This window comes from Aphis gossypii, chromosome 1, assembly GCF_020184175.1.
Source record: "Aphis gossypii isolate Hap1 chromosome 1, ASM2018417v2, whole genome shotgun sequence".
Taxonomy (NCBI): domain Eukaryota; kingdom Metazoa; phylum Arthropoda; class Insecta; order Hemiptera; family Aphididae; genus Aphis; species Aphis gossypii.
This window is the reverse complement of record NC_065530.1, coordinates 43927878-43948852: the sequence shown is the minus strand read 5'-3', so window position 1 is coordinate 43948852 and position 20975 is coordinate 43927878. Positions and strand designations below refer to the sequence as shown.

The 20975-nt window shown below is 32.4% G+C and overlaps 1 protein-coding gene across 4 annotated transcripts in view; it reads left to right on the top strand.

Moving 5' to 3' along the window:
• The first annotated feature begins 297 nt into the window (after positions 1–297).
• Positions 298–20975, top strand: part of LOC114126280 (uncharacterized) — a 50267-nt gene continuing 29589 nt past the window's right edge. For all 4 annotated transcript variants that reach the window (XM_050197891.1, XM_050197889.1, XM_050197890.1 and 1 more), the window contains exon 1: positions 298–652. The gene's annotated coding sequence lies outside the window, so the exon portion shown is untranslated. The remainder of the gene's footprint in view (positions 653–20975) is intronic.

The following is a 20975-nucleotide window of genomic DNA, read 5'->3' as shown; positions in this document are numbered from 1 at the left end:
CCCGCCGTCGCAACAGTCTGCATATACTAGGTATCGAGTGGGTATCAAACACATACCATGTATACATAAACGTGATAGTTATACCGACCGACCGATACACGTGATAATAATAATATCGGTATAATTCTGAAAATAAAAATAATGTGCGCGCGCGTTGTCGCCTCCGCCGGGAAAAACACGAAACGCGCCGGCGGCCGACCGGGCGGCGGGGTGGAGGGGCGCGCGCTGACCACCGACGCGCCGCCGCCGAACACGAACCGGTCCCGCAACACCGAGTCGTCGGCGGCGGCAGCAGCAGCAGCACAGCAGTCGGTTGTCGGTGAGTCGGTGTTTCGACAGTCGTTTACTACCCGTCCGGCATTGCGGTCGTCGCGTCCAGTTTTTTTCTTCGGTGCACCTGTTCCTCCCTCACACGGTTACGGGTTCCGTCTTTTGTCCGTTTTCTTTTTGGCGCCATCCCGTCATTGTACCGAGTCGGTTTTCGTCACGTACCCCCACGGATCCTCCCCTTTTGACCGTACAGTAATAATTATTAATCGACCGTACCCAGTGCACGTGGTGAATACAGTACGTTTTTAATTAATAAACATACCTGCCTACCTGCATCAAAAACGAACAGCGCACGCCCTAGCTGACCATCCGTCGGAATCAGGTAAATACCACAATAATTATTATTGATAGTGGCTGTACGATGATATTTAGACGAATCCCCCCCCTCAAAAAAAAACCAGTGTGTTGGCTTCGGTCAAAATCTCACGATCTCCGAGAGCCCGTGTCGGGTGTCATATTATTACTCGTATTATGATTATTATTGTAACGTAACGTGTCGTCGTCTAGCCCCGTACTCACTTGTTACCTACTAATTTTTGCTAAAACGTACGACAGTTGGGGGGTAACGTGATATTGCTATATATATATATATTATATGGATAGGTACAATCTCGTTATCGTCGATCCGATACGATAACGCGATACCCGTGCGATGGATTATACGTTCCGGATTGATGTTGAACCCGTCCTTATCGATGTATAATAATACGACTGGTCAATATGACGTGATAGTTTTAGCGCAAAATTTTGCCGGGCGACTTGAATGCTGGTCTACCGAAAGGGTCTAATAGTTCTGAATACCTATCGAAAACGTGCGGCACGGTCTGCCGAACACGTCCGAGTGATGCGCTGTTCCCTTGTTCTGTGAATATTTGAAAACAGATAATACGTTATTTTTTAACCGTAATTTTTACAAACATAAAAAAGCTAACAATTCAATAGTTGTGGTGTTAAGATAGCCGCCTTTAGACGTCGGGCAGGAATGCAATTGGTTTAAATACGATTCATTTAAATTGCTCTGTTATTGTTTTTGGGTTATTGTATTTTCGTAAGTACCTATATAATTATTAAAATTGTTTATTTCATAAGTGATTATCGTTATAGTTTTCGAAGAGAACGACTTAACCATTATAACGATATTATATACGATCATACCTAAATATTTTAGAAAATAATAGTTGTAAACACAAATATTTTGCCATCTAACGACTGTCATTAAAATTGTCATTAAAAGTGTCGCATGGTTACTATTTTGATTTTAAATAATCGTTCCTTACAACAGTCGAAAAACAATTTATATCGTGTCGATATATTCAATCTTACCCAGTAAACGATTATGCACAATATTTCCCGTAGTCATTTATAAACTATTAATTACTAATAAACGTCAAATTAACAAACTATTCTCGAGTAAAGACACAACTTGTTAAAGACGTTTTAGAACTTAAAGACTTATCTAAACACTGGACATATTACACTACACTTATATAATTTAAAAAATATAGATTATTACGGGGGTGTTGTTAAATATTGAAGGTTACCTACTGTAATTTTCTCAAATTATTAAATAGGTTTATATAATAATTTATAGTTATTATACATTGGCTCCTACAATATTTAGTAATTAGTTACATATATTTCAGACGTCGACTAAACAATAAATTCGAGCATAAAATATTGTAGAAAAAAAGAATATAATAAAATAATAGGCTACAAAACTGGACCAAGATCGTAGGAGTGTATTGTTCATACGCTATGCATTGCAACACAGACACACTATATTATGTACTCTGTCTTATAATAATGTATCCAACGGGTGATTAAAAATAATGTACGGCATTGTGTTGAAATTTTATAGGCAGGTACCTACTCGAATCGAATTTAAAAACGATGGAAAATAAAATTTGTTTCGTACAATGGCGACCGTCTAGTTATGCTGATCGTGTCCGATAAACCTTGAGTGAATCAGATGCCATCAGTCGAATTTTAATATTTTTGTCTGAAGAATACTGTAGTTTAGTCGGAGAACATGATATTATATTTTATGTACCAATGTTATAATCTTTAGCCGATTGATATTTTTACTAGTACAAAATAGGAATTATTCTTTAAGTAATGCAGTAACGTTAGATTCAGGTGAACTTTTATTTTAATCTTCTGTTTACATTTTTTACGATTGAATAGGTTTTTGATTTTCTCGACGGTCATATATTATGTCAACGTCAATGGTTTAAATCTTGAGAAGACTATTAAAAGTTTCAAGATTTTAAAATACAAGATTACTACGAGTTAGGGATAAGGGTAAGTAGTGTGGCGTTTTTACGTGTAGGTATATGTATACACAAAACAATTTAATGTACGTTGACTTAGTGTTTGTGATATTTTATAAGGAATGAAAAATAATAAACTTAGTTCAAGTTTCCGTAATGTTATATCGTTCATTTCAAAGTTTTATTTCCCGATAATATAATACAGGAAACGCTTTTTATTTGTTCGAGGACGATACTTCACAGTTCACACTATTGTAATACATCTTCTATTATTATATTGTTCATGATTTTGGGCAAGGGCGAATTTTAACTTCTTCGACTGTTTTTAAACTGATTAATTTCTTTTATAAAAAACAACTTAGAAAGTCCGTTATTGCGACCTCGCGAATCTAAGTACCAAATCAATGTCATAAGTCATAACACTATTATAATAATATGACAATTACATATCATTATCTAACATTTTGTTTCTGGTGTTTCGTTTATGATGATAAGACATTTAAAAGCATGCAAAAGTTTTTTCTTAACTGTTTATTATTTTTAATTTACCAGCTTAATAAGTTCACCTGCATAACAGCATAGGGCACCTATGTTGATTAAATACTATATTTTAAATGTATCATGATAAGCACGATCTGGTTCCTAGAGGTAGATTCTTAAGAATTTTAATAGAATAAACTGAATTATATCATTAAATTTAATTATTGGAATTTGGGTTATTTTTATAGCTAATAATGATTATTATTTATTAATTACTGATTTTATACAATAAACTTTCCTGTGTAATATAGTATAGCTTATATTTATTTTAACTCATAATGGTTTTGATAACTATAAAATAACCTACGATCTTTTTCTTTGAAGGTAATACCAGTTACTTTACACATTATACTCAATACTTACCTATAATATAAAACATCTCTGTGAATAGACTAGATTAGTGTAAGTTCCTGGGACACAATCCGAAGGATTAAATTTATTATTAATTATTATAATTATGCAATTTTGAGCAGGGGTCAAGAATTTATCGAAGGATGTTTTTTCGGCACCTTCCTGTGTTCCTTGTTATCTATTTTCCGATTTGTGTCAACTTCCTGTCTAAAGTCAGCAGGAGGTATCATTACAACTATTGAGATCATTCCATTGTCTCGTATATTATATTTTTATTTTATTTTTTATTTTTTGTCAATGTTCAGTCCTTCGAATAATAATAATGTTGTATTAACTATACACTACGATACCATCATCACGTACCATTGCCGGTACGGTGAACCCTGTCGTGCATTACAAACAAATAAATTCCTGCTGGTCGATGTCCACGTTGGGAAATTGATCGATAGGTTAGCCTACGCGTTGTCCATTAGGTTATAATATGCATATTAATATTATGTAAAAAAAAAAAAAAAACGTAATAATAATAAATAAATGGATAACGTTAATAATTTAATATACGTCCTTGTCGGAAAGTATAATTTTTTTCGATTAATCTATTTTTCTTGAACCACTCGACCGTAATATTGTTGGGTAGTTATAGAAAAATATGTGATACCTACGTGCGAGTTCTTCGATCTCCCGTGTACCATAATAATAATAATAAACAGCATTTGAACCGGTTAACTGGAACTGTACACTGTACAGCTGCATACGAGAATTATTTAGTAGAAAGTGAAGGGGGTTTTATCGGTATTTGTCGTTGGTCCACTCGATGTATATAATATATAATAATATATAAGGCACTTGAATGAAAACTTACGTTTCTATATACATACGCCGTTGTGTGTAAAACGTTCGATAGCGTGTACGCACTTGATAATACGTATGGCTAGTAGAGTTTTCGTGTCAAGTGAATAGTTTATTACCCCATACGGTCTTGGAGAACGACGTCATATGCGCATCATCGTTTTTGAGAGCAATAGCCAGAACACGAGTGTTATGGTATAATAGTGTACCTACTTCGAAGTCCTAAAAACGGTTTTTGCTGCGTATATACAAACGAGTGGCTATATATTATTATATGGATATGTTTTCGTAACAATATTCTTGTGCTGCATTAAAGTGTGCTCTGATATATTATTATGGTTGCATCTTCAGTCGTTTAAATAATTTTATTCCATTGGGATAGCTGACCTACTCATCAATAACTAGTCGAGAACCCTGTTGTCGTAGGTTTGCGAAACGGGACTTATAAAAAATATAAATTGTGTTGGTTTAATATTTATATTTTTAATAATTTAACTAAAAATTATGTTAAATTATTTTAAATATAAGTATAAATCAAGACCTATGTGATAATGTGATGTATGTAGTAATTTAAATAACTTACTTGATATTTCCTCGGATATACCTAAGTATAATATTTAGGGTAATATTTAAATTAAAATATTAGATTTATCTTCAATTAGAAATTATACTTTCTATTTAATTTAATCTAATAACTAATTCTTAATAATTATTATATATTCTGTAATAAAAAGTACTTTTCATAGTAAATAATCAATTTTATATGCATATTTACATAGCAATATGTATAGATTTATAGGTTTTCTATAGTACCGACAATCATTAATAATATTTATTTTATGACCCAATAGATCTGTGTCGTTGCGGACACATAAATATTCACAATTGAGGTAAAAAAAAAATAGAAGTTATGAAATTGAGGACATTACTGTTCAACTGTTAATATGCGCTCGTGCAATATGTACAATGCATCATTTTTATTGCTAATAAAGGTCGATCGAAGGTCGAAAACGAAAAAAAATCGTGCAATCTAATTACTCGGAAAATCACATTTAATTGCTCTCAAGTCATGTTAAATAGGTTTAACGAACGTCATTGCATTTACATCGTTACTTTTAGACAATAGCGTTTTATTTTACTGGAATAAATTGTTTGTGAATTAGGTAAATTGATAAATATTATTTTTCAATAAATATTGTACCTCGTAACCGTGTTATCACCAAATCCCGTAATAGATTTTTTTCTTTTGAAAACGAGAGTGCTCGCTCATCCAACACGATGTATTCGACTATCCGCTCGGATTCACTTGGACTCCTTCGTCGGTTTATTTCAATAATATATCGTTCTTTAATATGTCACAGACGGTCGACCTAAACCGTTAATATACGTATTATGTCCTGGAAATTAAATTTAAGCGATTCGATTTTTTAAATTATCTAATGTCGTGAACATTAGCTTTAATTAGTTTACAGTTATTTAAATACAATCATTTATGATTAAATGAGTAAGTAATAAATGTGGAACATTATAAACTCTTGAGAAAAAAAACAATTGCCAATTAAATTAATAAAATGGTAAATTTTGTTATTCAGAATTCGAAAAAAAATGTACTTAAATGTGTTTTTGATATTACATATTTTATGTCGAGTGTTGGTTAATATTATAATACTACCTATAATTTAAGCTTTTATCAAAATTATTATCATTTATTTTATTTATGCTATCGTATGATATTGTTGTTTTTTTTAACTTGTATCATGTTTTGTATATTATTGTTTATATATAATATCTATTGGACTATTGCTATATCCAAAATTCAAATCATTATTCATGCGTAAACCTGATTATATATTATACGTTCCACTCGTGACCAGTTTGGCCAACATCTGATTAACATTTTGATTTTGTGACAAATACTAAGATTTGTGATATTATTGATATTGGATAATATTTTGTTGAATAATTTCTTCACGAATAGCAAAACACTTTCTTCTCTACTAAAATATAGTAGTTGATACAATACATTTTCCGATTTTTCCTCTATTTTATTTATTTCAATTTATTCCTATAATTCTACTACATTTAATCTATAGATAGTGGATACGTACATAATTATTTTTCGGTTATTTTTAATTCCAACCATTATAGGTTGTGGTATAAATTGAAATTAGTGGATGACACTGTTTTTATTGTTTTTTGACATTTATCTGTATAACAATTTTAGTATAGCGAACTGTATATCAGTATGAGAATTAGATTCCGGTATATAGGTATACGCCCTGGTATACGTTTCAATGAAATTTTTATATTCAAAATCATATTGTAATTATTTGGTTATTGACCTCAGTGTAATGAACAATGACGTTTTTATGCATTTATAACTATATAGTTTTCCAGGTTGCGACTACAAAACGTGTATCGATGTCTATTGTCTTAAGCAATGATCTTTAATATCATTAAAAAAAACCCATCATTGTTTCATATTATACTATTACGCACAAAAATACCGGAAATTCTTAACTAATTCCTAGGTTAATTTTTCAAATTCTTTATTAATTATTAGCATTATATTTTAGTTAAACACACGAGGTTATTTAACACAATAATATGTTTTACAAAAACGTACCTATTTAAAAGTTAAAACCCATTAACGAAACGCTTTTAAATGTATTGTTGAAAAAAATGCTCTCAAAGGAAAAAAATCGTCCTCATTAACCTATTTCTGAAAAACATAGTTTTTCACTTCAAATAAATACAACGGTAGACAATTCAATGTGAAATACATTAACTAATTAATTATCTAATTAGCGGATAACGGAAATGTTCCAAAATATGTCACTTAACAGAAGCTTACTAAATTATTAAAATTAGTTAGCAAAACTTTTCGACATAAATGAAACAAGTAGGTATTTAAACATTACATTTGCGAAAAAAATTATTTTAAAAACAAGTAAAAATGTATCTACCTAATTTTTATTAGTTTTTGTGCGTAAGAAAAAGTATTAAAAAAAAAATTCCTGAAATATTTACTACAGAATAATGTATATAGATTTTCGTTATCATTGTATTAATTATTGGTTTTTAACTACAAAATAAATATGCAAATACTACAAATAGTATTGTTTTACACCAACTCTTATAATTTTAAGTATATATTAATATAAGTTAAGTATATTTATAAAATCTAAATACTTACAAAACATTTCAATAGAAATTATTATGTGATAGTATTGGAGATTATATAAAAGTGTACCTTATATAAGATTTATTGCAAACAAACTTATAAACATTTTTCGATTTCTCATTATTCTTCAATCGTTGACAGTTTCAAACTATGTGGAATAGGTGCAGACTACAAGCGAATAGTCTAAACTCTAAATGGTTATTTTATTTTTAAATTCTATAAATGTCTCAGCGAAATTGGCCAATCGATTATCACACACATCAGCTATTGAGAAATGGCACGATTATTTTCGTTAGTCGCCAACTATATTTCCAAGATAGAGTGGACAGACACGTTTTAAACGAAAAATGTTTGATTTCATCGACACAATATCGGTATTATATAATATTATATACCCGTGCAAATTGATGTTTTATTTTTTTTTTTTTTTTGTGGATCTACCTATATAATGTACTAAATCGTCTTCGTACAAACGAACGCTTGCGACCGACTGACCGACACGTGATAATCCGTAAGAGCATTGTAATGGGATTTCTAGGTGTACACTGGTGGATAAAAAAATAAATAAACAAAACGGACGGCTACAAAAAAAAAATCGCACATCTATTTAACGTGGAAAAAAATAATAAAAACGAGGTATCATAAGAGTATGACTATTGAAATACTATAATATAATACTCGGTATTCGCCATTTTATAGAGTGGAACCGTTTACACACAGTGATGGTTCAGGTCCGTTTTACCGGAAATAATGTGATTTGCGTGTTATACACGAAAACAATGTGCCTCGAAAATCGTTCATTGTGTCCAACAGAATAACCCACTGCAATGCAGGTCCGTTCGATATCGTTTATTATTCGATTCTTGTTCAGTGTGTACGTACCTTCGTTATTACGATTGTGGTCACACACGTGTGTATATTTGTAGTTTGTGGAGGCGTTGTTGTTTTTTTTCGCTATGACACGGGCCATAACATTTGAAAATATTTGTAATACACATAAATAAGTACGTATATACACGTACCTATGTATGTTAATATTATATTGCCTACATTATCCTGAATCACTGCATATATCGGTCAGTGTCATAAAAACATTTCTATTATTCTATTATTTACCGCAATTTTTCAATTTTTAAAAATTTTATTATTTAAATCAAAATTAAAGATCTTAAAATAAATTAAATTAATACAAGAGTGGGTACATGACGTAACGAATAACGATATAACTATAAAATACTTTATAAAATGTATATTATTATTATTGACTAACAATTATTATCATCATTTCTATTAATTAGGTATTTACTTTTCACGAATATTACAACTTTTTTTCAATTACATCGTCTAATGATAAATAAAATAATTTACTACCTAATATATTGTTATATTTTATACTTTATGCACATAAATACTTGAAATGCTCTCATGTTACTTTAAAATGAACGGAATCAAAAATGTATTTTGAGTTTTTAATCATTTTATGGAAAAGTCCTTTTATGGATAAATCGTTGTTTGAGTAAGTAATGGTTTCTCTCCAGAATTTTCGTCCCACTTATGAATCCCGCACACGCCTATATAGTATATTGACGTGTCACATGATTTTTGAAATTTCTGACAACAGGCGTGAAATATTGAAAAATGTGACTGTCATTATTCGAACTCCCAAAAAAGTTTTTCGATTCTACTCACTAATACATATGACCATTTTCAAAGCTTGTTTGAAAAAACCCGAAACACCTTATACACTTTTTTGTAATATTATTTTTATTGTACCTATGTATAAAGATAATTACCTATATGTGTGTGTAAAATGCATTTTATATTAAAATGATATGGAACATTGGAGTTAGCCGTTCATCGTGGTGAACGTTTCTGAGTAACCGTGCCGTGAAGAAGTCTGCGCCTGGTTCGATGTAACTGTAGTGTATAATACACCCAATGTCGCGTGAAGACATATTTATAATAATACTTATATGTAATTAACTTTTTACTTTAATGTAATTTTTAAGGGAGGAAGACAGTATTTTTATTTTTTTGTACGTATATGTAATAAATGTGTGGCGTATTATTTTATTATTATTAGTCTAATAAATTAATCGCATCAATTAATAGATATTATATAGTTTATTTTATACCTATTATTAGCATCGTTGATATTTTGTTCTTTCGCGCAGTGTAGCAGCTATTGTGCAATCGGGTTTTTACATGTTTAATTTCCAACGAGAGATATTATAGCAATATATTAGAAAGCAAAATGACTGTCGGGCGAATCGATCGAGTATACGACGGTCGACAACTGTATGCGCTACCATTTGTATGGTACATAATATATTAGTTAGCTAAGATTAACGAATGTGACTAATATGAGTCACTGGGTGAAAGAAATGCAAAACAGTGCTTATGTATCCATTATTGTATGTACATCGGGACTTTGCAGCGCAGTGGGTTGCACAATACACTTTTCGCGGTCTGTGGCGAAATACTCAACAATTCTTATGCGTTAGCTATCATAATATTTTGTGCGTGTGTGTATATTAAAACAATATAAATCAACAGATTTATAATATTCTGTGTTCCGCGCGATGACAATGTCGCAAAATGAACAATCGAGTAAAAGCTCTCTCGAATATCACACCCGCGGCCTACGCTCTTGTACAAATCCATCGGACGAAGAGTAAAAAAAATTTCTCGCGAAAGTCGACTGCGGTGACGACGGATTTCGTAACACCAACCTTCGTTGTCGAGCGTTTAAAAATACCAAGTACGTATTCGCATTTCGCAGAACACTTGCCTCGAGCCTCTGATGTTTGTTTTGTCACAGCAATAAATTTAATAATTATACTTAATAATACAAATAACTATATATGTCGTTTAAACCGAATTCGACGTTGTTTTTTCATATATTATGTGAAATAATATCATTAAATCTCGATAACAACATTTTACTCGGCGACTGGTAATCGAAATAAAGTTGGAATATTATAAATATATATATATTTTTTTGATTTTGCATTAGATGATTTTACTTGAAATAATATATGCTACAACAATCGCTAAAATGTTATATATTTGGTTATAATGAGCTGATAAAAATATTGTCTGCGAATTATGTACGCATTCTCGTTTTGAACTCGAAATTCGGATAACTAATCCCTGTTGTATAAGACAAGTGATACGTACCTAGTATTTCTTTATTACTATTGAAAGCATTAATTGCATATTCGTATAATATTATTATGTTTTTATTTATAAGCTTATAAAGTTACTAGCATAACCATTACTTAATGGTAAATTAGTATGCTTATATAAGCAACCTATTGGTGTACGTAGATATATGACACGGCCGTTGGCCACGACGAACATCCTTTTTTTGTCTGACTAACTTTTTCTTTCAAATGAATGTTGGACTCTTGAAAATTGTTTTCTCATTAATTTATTATATACGTAATTTATAGAGTATAATAATATAAGATATATAATATTATTATCTAACTGAAATGCAAAACCATGTTCTATATATTACGGATGCAATACATAAGTAAGGTTTTATCGATATATTTGTATTAAATTTTCGTTTAAGTTTCTACGAAAAAAATATGCTCTTCTGAAAATTACATTATGAGAAATTTATACAAAACTACCATTAGTTGTTTCTTAAACTTTGTTTATTTTATGTATTTTACTCTGCGCTTCCACGAACCTAGGGTCTATTCGTAACTCGAACGATGCAGACCATGATGGCGTTTAATAAAATATTATGGTAATCGCTAATTTAATTTACGAGGTTTTCGACCAAACAAATATTTACCTAACAGTTTATTATTTAAATTTCAAACTTTCACGATCGCGAACGTTTTCTTTTCGTTTGTACCTCTGCTCTCTCTGTCCGGCAAGTACGCCGTACCTCACCCCATTGTGTTACCCTTTATTTTTCTTGTTCCTCATATTCCCGTCGTGAAAGATGCATTATGATTACTGCTGAGAATGGGAAGGGTATAGATTAAAATCCTATTATACAGTTATACGATACTCCCTAACTCTCTAATTAGATGTAAAGCTGTAGCGTTGATTTTGATTACAAGTATAAAAATATAAATGACTGTGAGATATAGAGAGAATAAATATGAATACATATATCTCGAGTTCTTCTTTTGTACACTCAATGTGTATTTCCCACAACTATCACAACAATCTTGATAGTCTGTTCATCCGTGGGTAAATGCGTGGTATAAATATTCGGTATAGTGAAGTTCAAATTTACCGTTTTTATTAAATGTTAATGTAAAACATAGAATAATATTGTACTGTTTTAAATGTATACCCTGCAATTATTATTATGTGTAACAACATAGTGTTCAGCCACTGAACTTTAGTACACGTTGGGACGACGTGGCAGATTCGATTATTTTATGAACCTAAACAAGTACAAAATTTAACAACCTAATAAAAAATAACTATAAAGATTTAGGGAATAAAAAAGAAAATATTTTCTTTATGCTTTCGCGCTAGACTGGTGTGATTGTCGATTGATGTATTATAGTATATAAATATGTACTTAAACAGAACTTTCTATTGTGAAATATTAGATAAAGAACACGTGGCGTTTTGAATGGCTGATTTACATTCTAAATTGGTTCAAACAGTTAAGAACGTATGGTCGAAAACTCGTTTCAAGTTAATATAATTATCATCATATTATAATATATAATATATATATAGTGAAGAATTGAAAAATGAAACAATTGATTGTCACGAAAGCGGAATTCATCTTTTGAAAGTGTTTCGCTCCAAATCCGACCCCGGAATATCGTTGGAAGCTCAAATTTCTTAGAATTTCACTCCTCAAACTCTTCTTAGTCGTTTATGAAAAAAGCTTGAGTTATCGTCAGAAAAATCATAAACGTGAATTAAAGAAATTAACTTACTAATGTTAACTTTAATTTATGTTTTTGAAATACCTTCTCTTGTCAACGGGTCTAATATATTATTATTACTTTTTAATAAACCGACAATACATTTTATCTATACGTGATTTATCATTTATTAGAATCAACTAAATAGAACGTCATAGAACGTGACGTTTATTTCGAAATATCATTTTATATTGAATCACTTCTGAGTCAATGGTATTTTATTTTCAACGCGCTACTAAAATTATTTATAGAAATGCACTGCATTTGTATTTGCATGATATAATTATCTGATTTTCATTTTTTTACCATTATTAATAATGAAAAATTCATTACACATTTTAAAAATGTTTTCTTAATTGGTGCCTTTAATTGTTCAAACCATATTTATTTTTATGCATCTATACAATAGAGTGTTAGTAATTTTTATTTCATATTAGGTAAATTAAAATGTATATAATACCAATTATAACAATTTTAGTATTTTATACTATTCCATAATAATTAACGAAAATATTATATAAAAAGTAAAATATGAGGAAAAATAAATACTTATCTGAAACCTATAATTATCTATTATACTATAGTGCGGTTGAATCATGACATGTATATACTCGCTTACGTATAAGACGTTATAACATACCTACCACATAGGAATATAACAACAAAATTCGAAGAAATTGCAAAAAAAAAGAAAAGAAACTTTTGTAGCATTTTTTTATCAACATAATTATTATACTTCACCTTACAATTTGTTATTTATATTGTAGATTAAATTATGAAAAAAAATAACTTCTAATCTGCCGCGTATAATATCAATTATTAAGTACAAGAAAAATTTGTATATAATATATAGATTATGAAATGAAATACGAAGCCAGTAATAGTCACTATATATAGATAATAAAATAATATTGCGCTGAACGCTCTGCTGGAGGACGCTTTAAGTGCCATTATTTCACATTACATGTAGCAATCTAAAATACAATCGACGGAAAACTGGTTCAAAAATTCCTTTATGTTTGGGACGCCCGTACTATTGACCGTTTGAATGGTGGAAAATCGTACGAACGATGGCGACAGATGATCCAGACGATAATAAAATATGATATTATTTATTGAAACCTTTACGGGTATAATAATCGTGTACAATGCGACGCCGCGACTACTATAATATTATATTGTTATACGATGTCGTGTTGTAAAGGTCTTCGGGTCCGGTAAAGTGCCTACGCCTATATACCTAAAATAACACGGGGTGTAAGGTCTAGACGAGCGTCGCAGGACACTAGGCGGGGCCGGCTCTTGCAGGATTTCGACCTGAGACGCGTACAACTCGCAATAGACGCCCGACACGATGTGTATCGGTCGGCGGGACATCCGGGGCGCCGAAATGCCCACGGACTCGCGCGATGTCCTCGGAGAACCCACGACCGTAATTATCGTGAAATCGAGCGACCACGCGACGCCCATCGTACCGTGTAGTAGTATTATAGTTTTGTAGTGATGTGTCGCCGAGCCCAATGCAGCGGAAGAACGCGCATTTATTACGACGATGGAACAAGCGGAGTGAACGGGGAGTGGAAACGAGAGGAGAAAAAAATTATTATACATCGTAGCGAGAATATAAAAGAACACAAATAATTGTCGATTATAGATATTGTGTAATTAGATTCAGCAGCCCCGTACCAACTAGTCCGTACAATATTTGTGTTAAAAGGTCAACGAGCTCGCTGGTTCGTTCGTCGACGTCGGCGGATTCGGGTGCGCACGCGTGTGTATGATGGTTAGCACTCATCGGTTCCTGTTGAGTTTGTCTAATTAGACATCGAGACCTAAAAACGTATAGCACACGTCTCAAAGACGTATAATAATAATAATAATATTATTATTATGTGCGCTAGGAAACGGGTTCGTCTCGGGTTTACAGCTATTCGAACTCGGAACTCCAAAAGCAATCATCTGCAAACAATGACCTATCCCGCGTGCGCGCACATCATGTATATTACGCGCATAATACGCTGTCGAATATTATTACATATTTATTATATTATATTATTATATACATTTGTCGTCAGCCGCACTGCTGTCTGTCGTTTTTATTATTTTTTTCAAGAATACGTGACACCCCCGTTTATTACATAATATACGTCACCGTCTGTCTAATGAATGGTATAGCAACATTCCATCACTGAGCAAATTCGAAATTATGACGTCTAGGTTTTAATGGTTAAACATTTATTACCGACATCTGAATTGGAGAATGTTTTCGAGATGATTTCACGTGTGTTTTGTAAAACGTATTGTTCTACATTTATTGCTGCAACATTATAAAAATACGATATTGCTCACATATAAAATTGTAATGTCTGACTGAGTGTTTGTATTATATTCGAGATATTCGAATATTAACACGAATGCCACAATTTTGATTTGGCGTTGTGGAATTTATTTTGCCATATTTCCCGTTCTACAGACGGATATAGATAGTAGTAATATATCGCGGATGTCACGTATTCGCACGTCCCCTCAATATCATACCTATTATTACTTTTACGTATCGCAATAGCCAATAATTCAAGGACCGGAAGAACGGATATTGATCTTGTACGGAGTTTTCACGGGTATAGCCACGACGATATACTGCAATAATATAATATACCAGCTGTTATCTATAACACACCGTTATAAGTCATAGCACTTATAACGATTATATTATATAATCACGTTAATGTATTTGGAGCATGTTGTGTCACGCCCAAAGTTTGCAACTCGAATTCCGTGCAACTTGTGGTTGTCTGTTTAGTCGAGCACATCATCCAAGTTTTCGAAACAATCGCCGCGTATCCATATTATGTGCATATACGGATATGCGTACGTGTGTGTCTTATAATATACCGACACAAGACTGCCGCTGCAACAACAGTAATACGTCATGTCCTTCGACGGAAAAGCATAAAATCACGCAGATGCGAAACAACAATTTTGTGGCGTCATAATTTGTTTTCGCTGGACAAAATTGAATCTCACGTGTACCTACCCATAGATATAAATAATATGATATAATACCACTATATACTGCGCGTACTCGTATTATATGTTTGTCGGAGTACAATAGAACGGCCCGGTAATTACCATTATTATATTATTTTTTCCCCTCCGTCACTATTTTTTTTTTTTTGTGTAATGCGAAAATAATATAGCAATGATAATGTAATCATCGAGTGGCCAGGAGAAGGACGCGTGTATAGGTATATGCACGATTGTCAACGAAGAAACGCCTGATACATCGTGATAGCAACGATAATGACAAATTATTATATTATACTATTATTTAAGTCCAAGGCAAGTCGCGGATAATAAAAATTAATATCTTATTATAATATGTCTATAAACTCGAGTCATTATGCCCATGCTAATAATATTACATGCACACGTTTGACGTGGATTCGGATTCTCGTTACGGTGTGTGTAATATGATAATAATATTATATATGTCACGTCTTGTGCCAAAATATTGGCGAAATTTATTATAAAATTAACGGAATGACGCAATCGAAAAATAATAGTCCGGTTAATATTTTTTCTTATTAATAATGTCAATATACGTGCGTTATTGGGGAATTCCTAGAAACGTCAGCCTGTACAAAGTAATATTTTCTATCGAGTTCGCGTTTGTCATGATCGGTATAACATAAACACACCATGCCGATAGACTACATTCAGAGTTGTTATGGATTTCTTGCGATGTTACTGCAAAGTACGAGTTTGTGAATCATCTTTTTTTTAAAACCAGAATTTTATACTCATCTAGTAGGTACATGTATAAAGACATAGTATCGGTTTTGTTATACAGTTTACATGTATCAAGCTGTGATTACTTATACATATATATATATATAATGCATAATATATAATATTGTAAGTAAATATGTATGTAACAACTATAAACACTAACAGACAATCGCTGTTTTAAACACAAAGAGCTTATAGATCTTTTTATAGTATGTTTTTGCACTAAACTCGCGACAACGCGTGAAGTGACCATGAAGGGACATCCGGCACGTGCATACCCGTAGCGCGATTTGGAATAACGTGGGAAGTTATCCGCAGACCATTTAAGATCTTTGCGATAATTACAGTAGGTATTTTAAGCACTGTAGTCTAGGAGTACTGGTCTCCACACTGACCACACTGATAGGGATTTATCAGACGCGGTATCTCATAACTGGAAGCAACACCTCTATATTTATACGACCACACATTTTTGTATTCTATAAATTTATTTTGGACTTAGTTAATTTTCAATAAACATAAAACACTTAAAAATATTCACCAAGTTGCGTTAAAATTATTCAAACTCCATTCTTCGGTCTATAACACGTTGGAGTTCTCAACAGTTGTGGCGTATCGATGATATATATATGTATCGAGAAAGGGAATGAATTTTCATAGAAGTGAACGTTTTTCAATTTGATCGAAGAAAAGATAAAATATATAATATAACAATACATTTTGGATACCTAAATATTGTACATCGTACTATTCGATTGGATCGAGTATATTACACAAGTTAACAATGTAATAATGTGTATTTGTTACCGACTTACCGTAAAATTGGACTGGAGAAGTGTGCTAACCTGCGTTAAACGTTAAAATCGTAATGTTAACGTCAACGTACCCGAATATTTACGTAATTATATAATAACAATGTAACATCGCTCGTTTGTTCATTTGGTCACAACACGTCGTAGTGCAATAATAATATTATGATATTTTGTGTTCGGTATGAAAATAAATATCGACTAGTATGAAGAGTAGAGTAGTATGGTTGGGGGGGATAGAATATCGAAGATTGTGTCTGCGGTAACTACGGATCCTAATTAGTGACAATATAAGTATTAGATTTATATTTAAAAAACTATGCCCAAAATACCGATTAAAAAATACTAGTGTTCTGTCTAACTATACCACAGATTATATGAGTATACTACCTACGCTTTTCACGTTAAAATTTTCGATTTGCTGCGTACCGATTTTATCGATAATGTTATTAATATTATACATTAAGACACGGTAATAAGGCATTGTAATTAGGTATTTATTATAGTTAGTCGGATATTAGATAAATCCGTTTTAATTGTACAACCGATTATAATACCCAATGAGTGCATATCCGAAATTTCAAGATGAGTCGGCATATATAGAGGCCACAAGTGAACGTTTAACAGAAACCTCAAAATATGATGAATATCAATAATAAGAGTTTACTGTTTAACAACGATTTTTGAACGTCGAAGAAAAAAATTAACATTAAAATCGACGCTATTAATGGTAAAAAAAATTCTAGTCACGATTCCTAAATAGGCGTACTACCTGTAGTTGTGTTGTATTAGTCGTCACCGGAGGCCGCGTGATGAGCCCCGAATAAACGGAAAGACTCAGCCCGTCCTTGCCATCGCTGGAGATGTGTGAACCGGATGCTGCTGCATGCGAGATGGCTTTTGACTGGTGAATTTCAAAGCGCGCACGTTGCTCGTTTCCTTATCGTCTGCTGCATGTTGCTGTGTTGTTACAATGGGTTAACCTCACGATTATGTCCACCCCACCAGCGTCTTATTCTTTATTTCATACTCTTCTCTCTTTTATCCGTCACAGAAAATGTAAAAGGCTACAGCCGTGTGGTGTTTTCGTGGTCGGTTTCTCATAGCGAGTCATCATAATGCGTGCGTAATTTTTATTTCATTTTTTTTTTCTATTCGACGAGAAGAAAAATCGCGTTGCATCGTACGTGCGAAATACTATGTATTTATTATAATATAATGTAACATTATATACAATATTTGTCTGCACGTAGGATGACGACGATGCAACCCATGTCGTACATGTAGTAGTGGTATACGGTTGCCGTAGATTCGCCTACATACGAGGGAATAACACGGCTGTCAATAATAATACGCGCGCGTAAGCGACAGCTGCAGGATAACGGTGTAACCATCATCATCCGATCTCTTTACCTATATAATCGCATGTCGACATATTATTATCGTTATATTGTATACAGATCATACACGCGCATTGCGGCTGGTGTGTTTCTCTTTTCCCTGTGTCCGGACAGGTACTCGTAATTGCAGTTTTCACACAGTTTTCTAGTAGGTAATATTGTGTATAATATTATATTATAGTGTAATAATGCTCGGCAACTGTGTACTACGGGCAGCAACGAGAGCTCCACAAAAACACCGTTAAGCCGTTGTGTGTATAATAATACAATATCCGTTCACCCGTATGATGTGTATCATATTAAATGTTTGAAATTGTAAATAATATTAGCTCATGGACTTGGTAAAAGAACAAATTTTGTTGTTTAAGTAAATTATTTCACAATTTTAAAATCCATCGAAAAAGTAGTTTCGCGTTTTAATACGAGTGGAAACAAATATTTTCTGTAATTTATTGTTACAATTGAAAATAGTACAATTCTGTAGGAAACGGAATTCATCACTAGCTTGTCGTCCGACCAATAACGGTCATCGCAGGTTATAAGGAAAGTGGAATACGCACATAGACCTTTTCAGTTTTAATAAAAATACAATCAGGTTCGTTACGAATGTCTTATTTAATTCAATATATATTCTTGTCCTACTATATTCCTCGTTGCTATTTTAGCAACTAAGCAGAGTGGTCGCTCGATGAATCCAAGAAAAATTTGCTTCTAATACTTGCTGTAGATTGCCTCAATAGTTTCAGTGTAATTTCCTTAAAGGTTAAAAGAATTCTGTAAAATGAAAGTTTATTTTTTATGTATATAAAATAATATTATTATTACGGCGAATTAAAAAGAAATGGAAATATGTTCCCTTCGCTTATTAATATCACTACATACAGTGTTAATATATATTTACTCTCACACACGCGTTATAACTATAGTGTTCTAGACAATCTCCCAACAGCGTATATAATATTATAGTAACCTGAACGCATTTCGAACGAACAAGACGAACGCCCAACACCGTGTTTCCTGGTAATACTACTCGTATGTTGGGCATTACGCGGTGGTGGAATATAATAAGGACATAGGTTATATTATACTTATGTATATACACATGTATGCGCCATCACTCTCGCAAAATCAAACGGACCGCGTGTCGGTTTGTCGGCACCGCGAAAGTTTACGCACACGATAATAATAAGCTCGTGTTTCTATTATAATATACAGAGGGGGCGTGTATTATTATATGACAACGTGTGTGTTGTATTGGTCGTGTCAGGTTAAGTCCATTGTTCGTGGACGGATAAATAAGCATATACTATTGTTTATATACGGGGTATTTGACACAGCGCGGAGAAGGGCCGTAATTTAGAGTGGGTGGACCTCGAGTTCGACCATTCCATCCCCTAATTGATGTTAGTAATTCTATAATCATATTAATAATACAAATTTAAATTTTGATCAATTGTAATTGTAAATTGCACAGCATTTATTTTAGTTGATAAAATATAATAGATATGATTATATTATTTTGATAAACTTACTGTGGTTGGTATAATAATTTGAGATACTTTCTTTTACGTTATACCTATTATTATTATTACGCATTGTGTGCCATTAATTAAAAGTAACAGTGTAACACTATCAGTTATAGAAAAAATGGGAGTGTTTGCATTATACTGTATTAAATATCGCTGAATATAATAAGTACAATTAAAGTGGTTATCTATCGTTTTCCTTATACTCTTTCTTTGAAAAAATCCTGGTTTCGTCACCATTCGTACTTATCTCTAATCCCGCGATCGTACAATAATTGTTGGCCTGAGGGCAATTCGCAACGAGTTCGTATAACGTAGTTGTTTAACTCGCATAGCAAATATCCAATTGGTACATTATCGATGTAATCGTTGATACGTATACATACATAATATAATATTATATACATTTAACAAGCATATGTGTGACAGTATATTTTAATACAATTATCTATCTGTCTAGTAGAGTAGCCTGTTACATCAAGTGGCGAAATATTTTGTGGAATGCACTATGTTTGGCAAAAGAAAAAAGTCAGTCGTCTTATAATAATTCTAATTTTGTATTTACTCTCTATCGCTATGAGATTATAATGTAATCTCGTGTGTAGGTATCACAGCGTACTGCGTTTATCATAATAGTGCAGGTCGTCAAATATTATCGCGGCTTAAGAGGTTTTGCAGAGTGCGTTTTAGTTTTAATAACTAAACGGCGCGGTATAACGTTTATTGTGACCACACGCTGTGTTTCTAATAGGAATCAATATTTATTTTTCGAAACACTAACCCAATAAAAGTCATACAGGTATATATATTACAAAACATATAAAAATCGTTTTAGCCCGCTATTAAACTGTCGTCGGTAAAAACAGAGGTTTTGGTGCGTATATAAAGGGGAAGAAAGAATATCGAACGGGTCGTGCACGTGCTATAATGGCTATTATTTCAGTACATACAAAATAATATGCGCTCCCGGTCTTCTTTTTCTCTTAGATAAATCGGTACGGTCGAAAGAAG